Genomic DNA, 13,405 nt, shown 5'->3' on the forward strand with positions numbered 1-13,405 from the left:
ATGCTACCAGTCTTCCCACATGGAGACATTCCAAATCAAGTACCCTTAGCTCTGCTTTTGGTAAAGCGCAATGGGAAGGAGCTGGCATAGCTAAGCTGGGAGATATGTATAAGAAAGGTATCAGAGAGTGCCCGAAGGTAAGCTTAGACTTGAAGTCTAGGTTAAACTTGAAGTCTAGGGGCCCAATTCACAAAGATAAACTTAGACCTGAAGCCTGAAGTCTAAGGGCCCAATTCACGAAGGTCAACTTAGACCTGAAGTCTACATTTACCTTTGTAAATCAGGCCCTTAGACTTCAGGTCTAACTTAGACTTCAGGTCTAGACTGGGGGTCTCATTTACAAAGCGTTGGCGTAGGGTAGTGCCGCAACGCATTTTGCTGCGCTGCCCGATGCCAATTCGAAAGGGCAGGAATGCATAATATTTACAAGATGCGCTGCATTCCTGTACTTTCAGGAAGCGCTGGCACACAATTTGCAGCCGAGCACCGATGCAGGCACCCTTGCATCATGTTGTAAGGGTGTCTATGTTGCTGGCATGAGGGTTTTTGTGCAGGAAGGGGCACCTTCTTCCACAAAAAACAATCCATGGAGGCGTTTTGCTCGTTCTATGTGTGCTGCAGAATGCAGCACACATGGAAAGAGGAAAAAACGAGGAATGTAAACTTTTCTCCTTGTTACGCCTGCTCTGGGGAGGCTTAAGATTTTGGCACTGCTCCAGGTTAACGTGATTTTGTAAATAGACGGCAGTGTCAAAATCCACAGGTGTTGAGTGGGAACACCCACATCAACACCCACGGAACACCACCTTGATGTAGATTAAGGCATTGCGGGGCTTTGTGCTGCACTGCCTTCGTCTATATGAGGCCATGCAACGACACACAGTGTGGCTTTTTGTCGCCTCATAGATATGATTGAGAGTCCTGCGCCGGTGGAACGTCGATAAAAGTGACGCTCCAGCGGTGTAAGCCTCTTGTAAATGAGGGCCCTAGAATTCAGGTCTAGTTTACCTTTGTGAGTCAGGCCACAGCTCCCAGTCGGACAGGTCCTGACATATGGAGCACTGATAGTGCAGATTAAGTCGGTTCGGAAGCAGGGCCTGTCTGAACCTACCACACATGATATCTTGCTGACAGTACTGACACATGGAGGTGCAAAGAGCCTAGTATCACAGCCTTATTGTTCTGTCTAAGATAGATATTCTCCCACTGAAGGGTCTCTGGGAACAAACTGTAGGCAGAAGATTTACACTTCAAATTGATCCATTTGAAAATATTCCACAGGACATATTTGACTGCTTGCAGTCAGCATAAGATATACCCCACTGAATGGCATGTGTGTCCCAGGTGCAGTCGACCTGCAGCAGGCACATTCTACATGTTTTGGGATTGTCCGGATCCTGCTCCATTCTGGGATGGGGTTCAGAAATTGAAGCGTAGGTGACTGGGAGAAATTACCCTGGCACCCTCGAGACCAACATCCTATGATTAAATATGGGGGCCATTAGGCTTGCTCGTGTGGTATAACTGTTGGCCAAACAGTAGCCAGATCTTGGAAGGCAGGCGGTTCAGGCACCCTGATGCGAACACTACAAGATGCTACTTGGAGAATGTTGTATGCTTTACTGAAGGTAAAGAGTTTCAACTGCTTTAAAACATATAGTAGGACTATTCAAGATGGCTGGACCATCCATAAAATGTCCTGCCACCAACCTTAGTGGTCTTCATGGGGGAAATATCCCTGGGATCTAAGAGCATAGGAAGGGTGATATTTTTGGCATTTTCTGAAAAACACCTGGTGTTGCTGTCATTATAAAGCAGAAGGCACAATGCCTTGAACCAAATCTGCATCTCAGGTGACAACCAGGAAGGGCCCCGCACAACCAGGGCGGCACAAATGCTCGGAGGATGGTGGAGGAGGAAGTGTGCCTCACCGTCCTGCTAACACTGTCTCACCCTACATCTTCCTTGATGGCATTATTTCTTCCCTGACCTATATCACCTTTCCCCAAGCCTACTTCACCTCTCCCCTGTATTTTTAAAAAAACATAATATTTATTCATATTCAGCCAGTCATACATCAGTACAGTATATGAAACAGGATACATATTTGAACATAATATCATGAAAACATATGCCCACATGGTGGGGCGACAGATTGTGGCTGGAACAGTAGTCGTGAACTAGTAACATTAATCTTTGCCAATGTCACTCTCCAGCTGAATAACTGTACAATGTTGACATAATAAACAGTATCCAATTTAACTGAGGTTCCTGTCCGGTGGTTATCGTACCTATGTAGCCGAACTCTTTGCGTGTGTCAGCGTTGGTCACGGTCAGGTATGTATGCATGTGTAAGACGCGGATGGGAGGGAAGAGGACGACCAGTCATTTCCCCAGAGTGGTCCCGGTGGCCAGGCCTGGGTAAGTGGATATGATTGGGTTATTGCACCACTAACCTACCGGTGTGTGTTTGCTCCATTAAGTTTAGTTTCTATTATGGTTAAATCATTTTGCCAGTCTACGGGATGGGTCCCTGAGGGTAATCGTAGAGCATTAGACATCTGAGTCTCGTGTTCAGCTACCAGAGCCCGACAGGGGGCCAGCAGCCACGCGTGGATAGTGTGGCCCGAAGGGACTTCCAAGCCATAGCCAGTGTCGGTTTAGCCAAGACCAGAGCTAGGTCCAGGAATGTGCTAATATTCTTGCGACGTGCATTGCGTTTTGTGATGACGAGAAGGAAGTGTGCCCCCTGTGCTGCAATTGTGGTTCCCGTTGCTGTTGTTAATGTTTCAGAGACGCCCTCCCAATATGTCGAAAGTTGAGGGCATGTACAAACCATATGTGAAAAAGTGGCGTCTGTATGTTGGCATCTAGGGCAAATATCTATGGATGTTGGGTACATGCGCGCCAGTTTATGCAGGGTTAGATATGTATGATGGGAGTAGTTAAATTGAGTAAATTTCAGCCTTGCATTTGTGGATATTATCTTGGGAATTCCCACACATTGCGTGCATTGTTTATCAGTAATTTCAATGAACAGTGCTGTTTCCCAGAATTCGCGCAGTGGTGCTAGTGGGAAAGCCACAGCTGTTCGAAGGGAGTTATAAATGGCTGTGATTGCCTTTCTGCCCCTGCCATGTGTTAATAATGTCTGCAGGACACCGGAAATCGGGGGTTCGGTGTTTATGTTCCGCCATATTTATAGTGCCCGTTGCGTTAATGTCGCATATAGTTGGAAGGGCCCTGGTGACACACCGTAATCATCCATCAGACCATCGAAGTCACACAATTTTGAATCTGTGAATAAATCGCCCGACATGGTTAAACCAGCTGCCTGCCATTCAGCCAATTCTGGGCGTTTAAGGGAAGTATATGGACCAGCGGTCACCTCGAGAGAGCGGTCTGGGGCATACGGTGGTGTTTGGTGCCGAGGCAGAACATATTTCATCCGGGTGTTACAGGCCGCTATCATCAGCGTACTGCCTTGTTTCCTTTGTAGTGGCGTTTTGGAGCCAGACAGCCATTCTAGCATAGCTGGCCGTCGTAACGACATCGCTCAGGGGACTAATTCGGACAGGTTGTTTTTCACCAACCATTGCATGGGCCACTGGAGTTGTGCCGCTGCATAATAGTGTTCATAGCGGGGTGCCCCTAAGCCGCCTTCCGATAGAGGAAAATACAGTTTCAAGAGTGCAACCCTGGCACTGGAACCACCCCAATCAGGGACACAAGTAATGACCTCGGCTATTGAAATATTTTTAGAGGAAGCCTATAGGGTAGGACTGCGAAAAAATACAGAAGTCTGGGAAGTAAGAGCATCTTGGAAATGGCTATTCGCCCCATGGGGGACAATGGCAGGCTGGTCCAGAACAGAAGTGTAGCGCGAGCTCTAGCGATCACTATGCCCAAGTTGCCATCAAAGAGGTCTGTCGGGGAGTGGTAAATCTGGACCCCTAAATATTTAAAAGAGTCATATGCCCTAGTGAATGGGGCATTGGGTTGGTGTCGCCTCTGTTCCATGGGTACTACACAAAATATACCCCGCCACTCCAAACATTTGATGCTATTTGAGTGATATATGTTTAAGCAGTGTGCTAGAAGAATTTTGTTACTTTTCACAGGTAGCACAGATACTAGGGAGAGTCACTCATGTTCAATGATTTAATAGTCTCATTGACATCATTGCCAACAAGTAAATTAACAAGTTTAATCTTTTCAGAAAAAAATATACAAGGACTGAACAACACTTTGATAGTGGCGTTTCCAAGTCCAAAGCAGTACATCACTTTCGGTGAAAGTGATGTACTGAAAGACAGGGGCTGTTGTCTTTCACGGAAAATTGATTATTGGGCCCACTCTGCCCACCAAATGTGTTCGTATTATGAGGAGCGACTTCCTTTTCCATCACTACCCTTTATCTGTTCCATGGGTATAGGTCACATTGGAAATAGCACCGACTTGGACCAATTTATTTTCAAGCCGGATAGACAGGCGTGTGTGTCCAACAGTTCAACAAGGCCTCGTAAGGCCTTGTTTTGCTTACAAAGATAAATCAATGCGTCATCAGCGCAAAGGGAAACTATGTGCCACTGTGTGTGTAACTGTATGCCCCAGTGCCCCAGTCCAGAACGTGACTGCGGAGTGTACTTGCCAGGGGCTCCATGGCCAGTGCAAAAAAGATTCGTGAGAGTGGGCAACCCTGTCTGGTTCCCCGCTCTGTCTCGAAGGGGGGTGAAACATTACGCCAAGTCTTTACCCGAGCTCGAGGATTAGTATATAATATCTTCACCCATTTTAGGGACTTGGGGCCCATGCCGAACGTTGCCAGTGCTGCTAGCAGATAATTTCAACCCAAAGAATCGAATGCCTTTTCGATATCTAAAGCAGCGATCCAGTGTTGGTCATTTGCCGATTGTGCCCACTCTAACAATTTAAATATTCTGCGTAGATTCAGTCTCGTGTATCTCCCCAGAATGGACCTGTTTTTATCTGTATGGACCAGCAATTGAACAGTATCCATTAGCCTACTGGCCAGGAGCTTGCCTACAATTTTATAATGAAAGTTCAATAAGGATAATGGGCGATAAGAGCTCATGTGGAGCGGGTCCCTGCCGGCTTCGGTAGCACCACCAATGCCGCCTCTCGAAGACAGGACGATAATATACCTCAATCAAATGATTCCGTACAGATCCGTCTGTCCCGGGAGCTTTACCGTTCGCCAGTTTAATTGTTTCAGAGATTTCAGCCTCTGTGATAGGGACCTCTAGCACTGTGCATCGAGCTTGTGTTATCTGTGGGAGAGCTGCTTACTCTAGGAGGTTTTGCATTGCCTGGGGGTACCCTGGGTTGGGGGCTGTATACAATGCAGCGTAATAATGGTGGAAGGAGTCATTGATCTGTTCTTGTGCATTAACCAGTTGGCCGTCTGAGGTGTGAATAGCCATGAGTGGCTGCGAGAAATCATTTTCCAGCAGCCATGCTAGTGTCTTGCCTGCTTGTGTCTGCGTGTCGTCTAGCTAAGTATTGTTTGTAATCTAATGCACAGAGTTTGTCCAGTGTTTCCTTATAGGTCAGCCTGGCTTTGGCTAATGAGGGTATTATGTGCTGTAGTGGAGACGGGGTTTTATGTACACACATTGCTATGTTAGCATAAGCGTTTTAGAAACTAAATGCCATCTTGCCACTTTGCTGCTTTTGCACACAACACTACAGGCAGCTGTTATTACAAGTAAAACTGCATGCTTGCTTTTTCTTCACATGAGAACGGTCTGTTGTTCACATCCCTAGACGTGCACCGCAACCTTAGTCTGAACACTGTGTGCAGAAGCCGTCAAGGTCAAATAACAATGTATGCTGTTGAATTCAGGTTGATCGACCCACGCTCTAGACACAACACGCACACAGCTGCAAATATCTGAAACTCGGGTGCCTTTAATATTGCATTTGCATGCATTATTCAGACACTTGGAGAAAACCTTTCCAGACACAGAGAGCAGAGCTGATCCTGTGATGTGATTCACCTAAGCTGATCTTTGAGGTATGGGGTTCCCCATTCAAACCTAGAGACCTTCTATTAGTTTATAAAACTAGTTTACTAGCGAAGGGAGGGTGGTTCACAAAGTATTATAGGACTTGTTTTCCACTATCATTTGTAATATGATCTCTCCCTTCATTTTCTATGGTATTGTAACAATGCTGATGGTTTTATTTTTAATCATGGGCCTGCTTGTATTAGCCAAAGTACTGCACCTTAGAGCACGTAGTTAAAAATAAACATTTTAAACTTTTCCGTGTCTCTGATTACTCTTGTTGTGGACGGATATGAGAATAATAACGAAAAGGTGTTTCTGATTCCCACCATTCCTGAGAGTACTCTAAGTCGCATGTCTGGGTTGTCTAACCATTGGTAGCTTCGAGATGATACGGAGAACGAATGAGACACTGATGCTAGTCGGATAGGGGTTCTGAGTACTGAGGTGAGTTTTTTGGTACACCACAATTCACTGAGGTTCTGGATTCCTGTGCATAGTTCTGAGCATGAGCAGAATCCCCGCAACATGGCGCAACTAACGTTTTGGTCTTATGATTGAGACGCCTTAGTAGTGCTTATATTAGTCCACAACACCTTCACTCTTGTTTCCGGTTAATGGGAGTGATGGTTTAAACCTACCTACATAGTTAATATATAGGTTCTCTCAAGCTTGACAGTTAAAAAGGTTTCATTTTAAATTATACCCTTTTGTGCTACAGTTAATATAGATTGTTTTTCTTCTTTGTATCCTTATGGCTGAAGTCGCTATTGCAGCGCATAGTCGCGTACCTCTCTGGCGTCATTTGATGCAGCTTGGGGTGCCTGACGATTGGATGGCTATTATCTTTGTAGTGAGTGCCGATGCATCGTTTCCCTATGAGTTGTTTTACTCTTGGGTTACTTTGCCAGAGGTGAATGAGGATGATAAGACGTTTCACACTTACACTGCTACGGCGGTCCCAGCTAATTACACACCTTATAGGATGCAGGAAATTCCCATTTCTGCCTGGCAGCATCGTATTTGGTTTAATGGCGCCCTCCCCCACACCGTTACACTGGTTCGTTTGGGTCCCTTGTCTATTCCAGGGGCCACTTGGCCAGTCTTGGCTGGGTTTACAGCACATCCACGTTGTTTGCAAGCCCTGCTGGATGACTTACGTCAACTCCATACCGCCTTGATTACGGTACATAGGGCTTTAGTGCAATACGTTTCCCGCAATGTCCAGGTGGGGGCACCTGGAGTTGCGGCGCAACCAGCTGGCCCAGCCGGGATTACTATTAGTCCCGTCATGGTTAATTCGGTAATGGGCAAGCGCCCCCAGAATAAGGACGATATGCCTTATTGGCTTGCTGAGAAATTTGACCAGCTGGAAGCAGAATTTCCAAATTCTACTCCTGTGGAAAAACACAGGATCCTTACCATTAGTTTGCAGAAAGACTTAGTCCCAGAGGTAACTGAATGTGAGAACTGGGGCAAAGTGTTTGCAGCAGTCTACTCGAAGTGCTTTGGCACTCCGTCTATGACTGTACTGCCCTCCGTGATCAAGCGTGTTCAAGATCAACACAGTCTGGAGGCGGCGGTCGAGTTAGGAATGAGGCTTGACGCTGTGTTCGACGTAGTTGCCGATCTCATCCTTGCTAATGTCAAGGGGGATGCGGTTAACTTTCAAGTGTCGAATGAACTACGCCTCGTCGCCGACGTCGATAAACCCCGACAGTTACCGAAGATTATTGCGGAGGCTTATAAGACCATTGGCCGCAATAGTTTGGGGCTTAAGCCTTGTGCTAAAAGAATAGCGCAACAGCAAACTCAGACGGTTACGCCTCCTAAAGACGACCGACCAGCTTTTCCTAAACAAAATTGGAAAACAGGGGAAGCAGCAACAGAAACAGGGGTCGCGGCCCGCGTCACCAGTACAAGTGACTACTGAACGCACATATGAATTGCGCGATCGCACACAAATTAGGTCTCCTGATAGGTTTCAGGTTCCTGAACAACGTTCTCCTCGTTCTTCACAGGAAACATCGGTCTCACAGTCCGGTGGAGGAGAACGTGGCAAAGGTCGGGGTGTCCAACAAGGACGTGAGCAGCCCCGCCCGGCTGACGGTAAAGGCAAGCAGGAAGAGTTTGCACGTCAGCAACCCCCATTTCAGAAAAAGAAAGTTGCTGCACTAACAGCGAGGTATGCCACAGATAGTGAGAACGCAGCTGCGGAACCTGACACGGGCACTAACGCTGCTAGACAGCGCGGCGGAAGTTACAATAGTGCGGCAAGCACTGCGTCCATATCTGAAGGTGACAGCAACTGATACATTCAACACTGTAGAAACTGCTGACACTAGAGTGGCTCCCCCTGACAGACTATTTGACATAGTCTTTTTAATAGAAGGTGACATACAACGTACCATAAAAGGGATTTTTTGGGAAAATCTGACCTCTACTCATGACATTCTGTTAGCAGAGGTGGACTGGCCCCCAGCTTTCGTTTTGGCTGCTCCCAGAGGGGAGGAGGTAATCCTCCCATCTTTCGTGCATACTGTACCGAAGGAGCAAGCTCAGAACTTTGCAGAAGAGTGGGCCAACTCAGGTTGGGTGGGATAAATTGTTGCTGAGCCATGAGATTCCATTACGGTCTATGCCCCAGGCACAACCCCAATTTCCCATGCGCCGCGAAGCTAGATCTCACGTCGCAGAAATCCTTGAACAATTGGAATATCAAGGTGTAATAGAAACATGTGTGTCACCCATGAATAATCTTCTTTTCACTGGAACCAAACCTGATGGGTCATACCGCCTAGTTTTGGATTACCGGTATTTGAACTCTCATTGTCGGACGTGCGCGGTACAGAATACCCAGAGTTCTGACCTCGTTGATAGTCTCGTGAGAAAAAGGTATAAGACCACACTTGACATCTCCAATGGCGTTTACAGCCATAATCTGTCCTCTATTAGTAGTCAATGGACAGCCTTTACTTTCGGCGGCAAACAGAAACATGGGCTACAAAAACAGCCCTGGTGTCTGTGCCGCGCGTGTAGGGTCTCTGTTAGAGAGCATTGAACCTGATGCGTACTCGTATGTTGATATCTATCTCACAGACAACGAATTAAGGCCGCATCTGTGTCGCGTTGACCGCATCATTGTTATGTTTGCGGACTTCGGTTCCAAATTTAACTTTGCAAAACCACACATTCCAGAGTATACAGTGTTGTTTTTGGGCTATGAACTCAACAACGAAGGTCGAGGTTTGACACCTCACTTCCTGGAGAAATGTGCATGTTTGCGCGCACCAACAACTCTGAAAAAACTAAGGGGCATATTATCAAGGACGGCGTTAAAATTATCGCCGGTTTAGCGGCAGAAAACTGCTGCTAAAGCGGCTATAATGGACTTGATAATATGCCCTGGAGAATTCCAATAGAAGCCCATGTTCACACCAGAACATGAACTTCTATTGGAATTCTCAAGGGCATATTATCAAGCCCATTATCGCCGCTTTAGCGGCAGTTTTCTGCCGCTAAACCGGCGATAATTTTTAACGCCGTTCTTGATAATATGCCCCTACAATCTTTGCTGGGTTTTTTGCATTTCGGGCGTACTTACATTCCCGATTATGCCCAGCGTATCAAGCCGCTATATGCTTAGGTACAACCTACTTTTTCCAAATGGAGCTGGCTGCCAGAACATACAGCTATCCTGCAATCTTTGCAGGCTGATCTTCTTGCTTCTAGATACTTACTGACACGTGATAACCACACTAACCTGGTAATAAGAATTGTGCCTGGCGCAGTGGGTTTCACGTACTTAACGTTCAATGAGGGCGTCACAGTCCCTATTGCTTACAAGTCACACCTGTCCACTTCGGCTGAAATGCGCTTTTCCACTGTCGAAAAAGTTTTGACTGCAGTGCAGATGGCAATTCTGAAAGAGAGAGCTCTGTCGCAAGGGAAACGCATGTTGTCACACCGTATCCCACCTTAGAGGCAGTAACGAAAGCCAGTGTACCAAACTCTAAAGCTTTGCATCCGCGTTGGATACAATGGGCAACTTCTTTGACATCTCCGGATGTCACTTACATCTTTGATGCCTCATGCAGACTCAGGAGTACTTGCAGTATGAATTTGTTCATCCAGCTCCTCTGTCCTTGCGCCCGCTTGAGGATTACCATTGTGTCATTTACACTGACGGTTCGGTGCAACCGGCGACGGATTCTAAGCATACTTATTCGGCGGCCTGTGCAATTGTGGCTGGTACTTTCGTGAATGGTGAATTCAAGTCTGTTGTTATGCATAAGCAGACATTGGGTGATTGTACCACTCCGTTGGCAGAGCTTCGTGCTCTGGTGCTTGCACTGGAGTTTGCCGATCCTCGAGTGACTACTCTTATAGTGAGTAACTCTTTTTACTGTGTTCAGTCTTACAACGACAATTTATTCTTTTAGTCTCAAAATGAGTATCGTGATTCCAAAGGTAGCACAATCAAGCATAAAATGCTTTGGGTTCGAGTTGCAGAACTTAAACAACGTCTGCCACTCGTGAATGTGATTCATACTCTTCGGCACCAACGCGTAGGTGTCCACGCTGCTGGAAACAGTTTATCTGACGAAGCAGCAAAAACAGCAGTAGCAACATATCTAGTAGCAGCAGTTACAAGATCCAAAAGTAAGATTGATGATGACATCTTGGCAGTAATTGCAGCAAAAGAGAAGGGTGATAATTACCCTCGGGGTTTCCCTTCTAAATACTCTTATCATTTAAGTCCTGATAAAGTTCCCTATGTGAGAATTAACGACGTTGGTGACAGATTGATTCCCAACGCGGACTGCAGACTTTCCTTGATAAGAGCCGCTCACGAAGGTATGGCTTCTGCCCATGCCGGCGTTTCTGCGACTGTTACTATCTTACAACAACGTTACTGGTGGCGCGGATTGTATAAACAGACTCGTGCTTATGTTCTTAATTGTGACATCTGCCAGCAGATTAAGCCTTCGACTGCTGCGCGTCCACCTCAAACACAGTTGTACATATGTAATAAACCACTTGGGTGTGTTTATTTAGATCACTGCGGTCCTCTCTCCTCTGATACTGCGTATAAGTACATCTTAGTTGCTGTGGATTCGTGCACACGTTTTCTATGGGTCTGGCCATAACGGTGTGCTGATGCTCGAACTGTCATCAGGGATTTGCGTGCCTTTGTGGGAATTTTTGCATGTGGTACCCTTCGTTCAGACCAGGGTCAAGCGTTCACCTCTAAGGCGTACAAGGATGCCATGAGATCTTTGGGGGTCCAAGTCAAATTTTTGTCTCCTTCCCGGCCTGAGGGCAATAGCGTTGTGGAACGAATGAACCGTGATTTAAAGCAATCCCTGACAGCTAGGGTTTTAGGTACTGGCAGGAACTGGTTGGCCCATTTATATACCGTTCAATGAGCACTTAATAATCTCCCTAGAAGGTCTCTGGGTGGGCAGACCCCATACGAAATGCTCTTTGGCATAAAGATGTTTGTCCCGGACCTTGATGGTCTAGACATGGTGGCGTCGGCCACACCCTTTGACGTAGATGATAATTCTGCTGTATTACAGAATCTACAAGAGACCAGAGAAAGTCTGGCAAAGGAACACCTGCCCTCCACAACTGATGCTGCGCTTCAGATTCCGGTAGTCGGCTGGCTACCTCCAGTTGGTGACTTGGTCCGTGAGAAGGTGGAGAACAAGAAGGAGTTTGGCCCCTCTTATCATGCTCCATTTCCGGTGCTTGGCGTGCAGGGTACAAGAACAGTCATTTCATCTCCACTTCCTGGTCGCAAGGATAACAGGCACATCTCCGTTGACAATGTCAAACTACAACAAGTGGCCTATTCTTCTTAGTATGACTCCAGCGGTCTCTTGTCCGGCAATGCTGAGAAATTCTGTTTTGGCTCCGGCAAATACCATCAGGCCTGACGTTGCCATCGAGATGCAGACAGTTACTAATCCTTTATTGACTCCACTGGCTGGTGGTCCAGTTGAAGATACTGAGTATACATCCCACAGATGTGTTGTTGCCTGGTTTACAATCAAGTGCAGTTGACCAGTCACGTTTTTCATTTGACACTAACTCTATAACTTCAAACGCCCCATCAAAAATTTCTATTTTTGCAGTTTGGTTTAAAATAAATTTTTTAATTCCCCCTTGGACTTAAATTTGGCTGGTGCTCATATCTATTTTTTTGTTCATGTCGATTGGATTTGTGGTTGTAATTTATCGTCTAGTAAATGGACACTACCACACCAAAAGATCTGCAATTAGATTAATTGATGGAACTTTGGCACCCCACTCTTCATCACACATCATGAAAAGGGACCAGACTTTTGTGAATAATACTGCCTGGCCTGTGTTGGATGGGATTGTATGGTATGCTGTCAAATTTAAAATTCATGGTCCCACATAGGTGATAAAAGTCCCCAATGTACTTCGTGTTTCTATGGGGGATGTTGTGAAACAAAATATAAGCTCTGATGATTGGGATGTCCAAGCCGTAGAGGCTCTTTTTTCTGATTTGAAATATTATGCTGCTTTTGATGCTGAAGATTTGTATTTAGACACAGCAAATTATGGAGAGTTGTTTTGCTACCAACACTATGGCAATCATTTCCTGCAAAAACCAAATACATTTAGAAATATCGTCAATTATACACAATGGGAACATTGTCCAGCACCAATTGAGGGCAGCTCCAAAACTCTAGTGATAAAATGCACATATTTTTCTGATTTCAGTGTATCTAAACATGAAGCCTTTTACTTTAAAATGGCTGCTGAGTCAGCTTCCAAAGTTAGACTGACCCACACTAAATTATTGTATTCCAAGTCCTTTATGGATGAATTGGCTATAGGGGGCTATGAGCTGTGGACAGATACCATTGATCTTAAATCTGTTTGGGGTTCTAAAGCTTGGCAGGTACAAGGCACATAAGCTCTGCATCGTGCATGCCTTATCCCGAACCACATGTTGTTTTTTAATTCTACCGTTTTTCAGACCACCTGCTTGGGATTGGCTACTTCTAAAAATATGAATTCCCCTACTATTCCTGATCTGGCCGCTTATTCGACCTGGGATAATCACACAGCTCTGTCCCTTGATGAATTACAGTCATTCATTACTAATACATCCTTCAACATTTCCAACCTAGACCCTGAAGGGTGGTTAATATGGCAGAAAATTTCAGATTCCTGTCAACATCGTTTTCTGGGTCTGTACCCTGGCTATACACAGGTTAGGGTGGACCCCCGATTTGAATCTTCCCATTCTGTTACTACCTATTCAGTAGGAAAGTTATGTCAAACCTGGCTGCAACATTCTACCTTGGCATCTGTTAAAACTTCATTTATCCAAATTG

Source organism: Triturus cristatus, chromosome 5_2 (genome assembly GCF_964204655.1).
Source record: "Triturus cristatus chromosome 5_2, aTriCri1.1, whole genome shotgun sequence".
In the NCBI taxonomy this organism is placed as follows: Eukaryota; Metazoa; Chordata; class Amphibia; order Caudata; family Salamandridae; genus Triturus; species Triturus cristatus.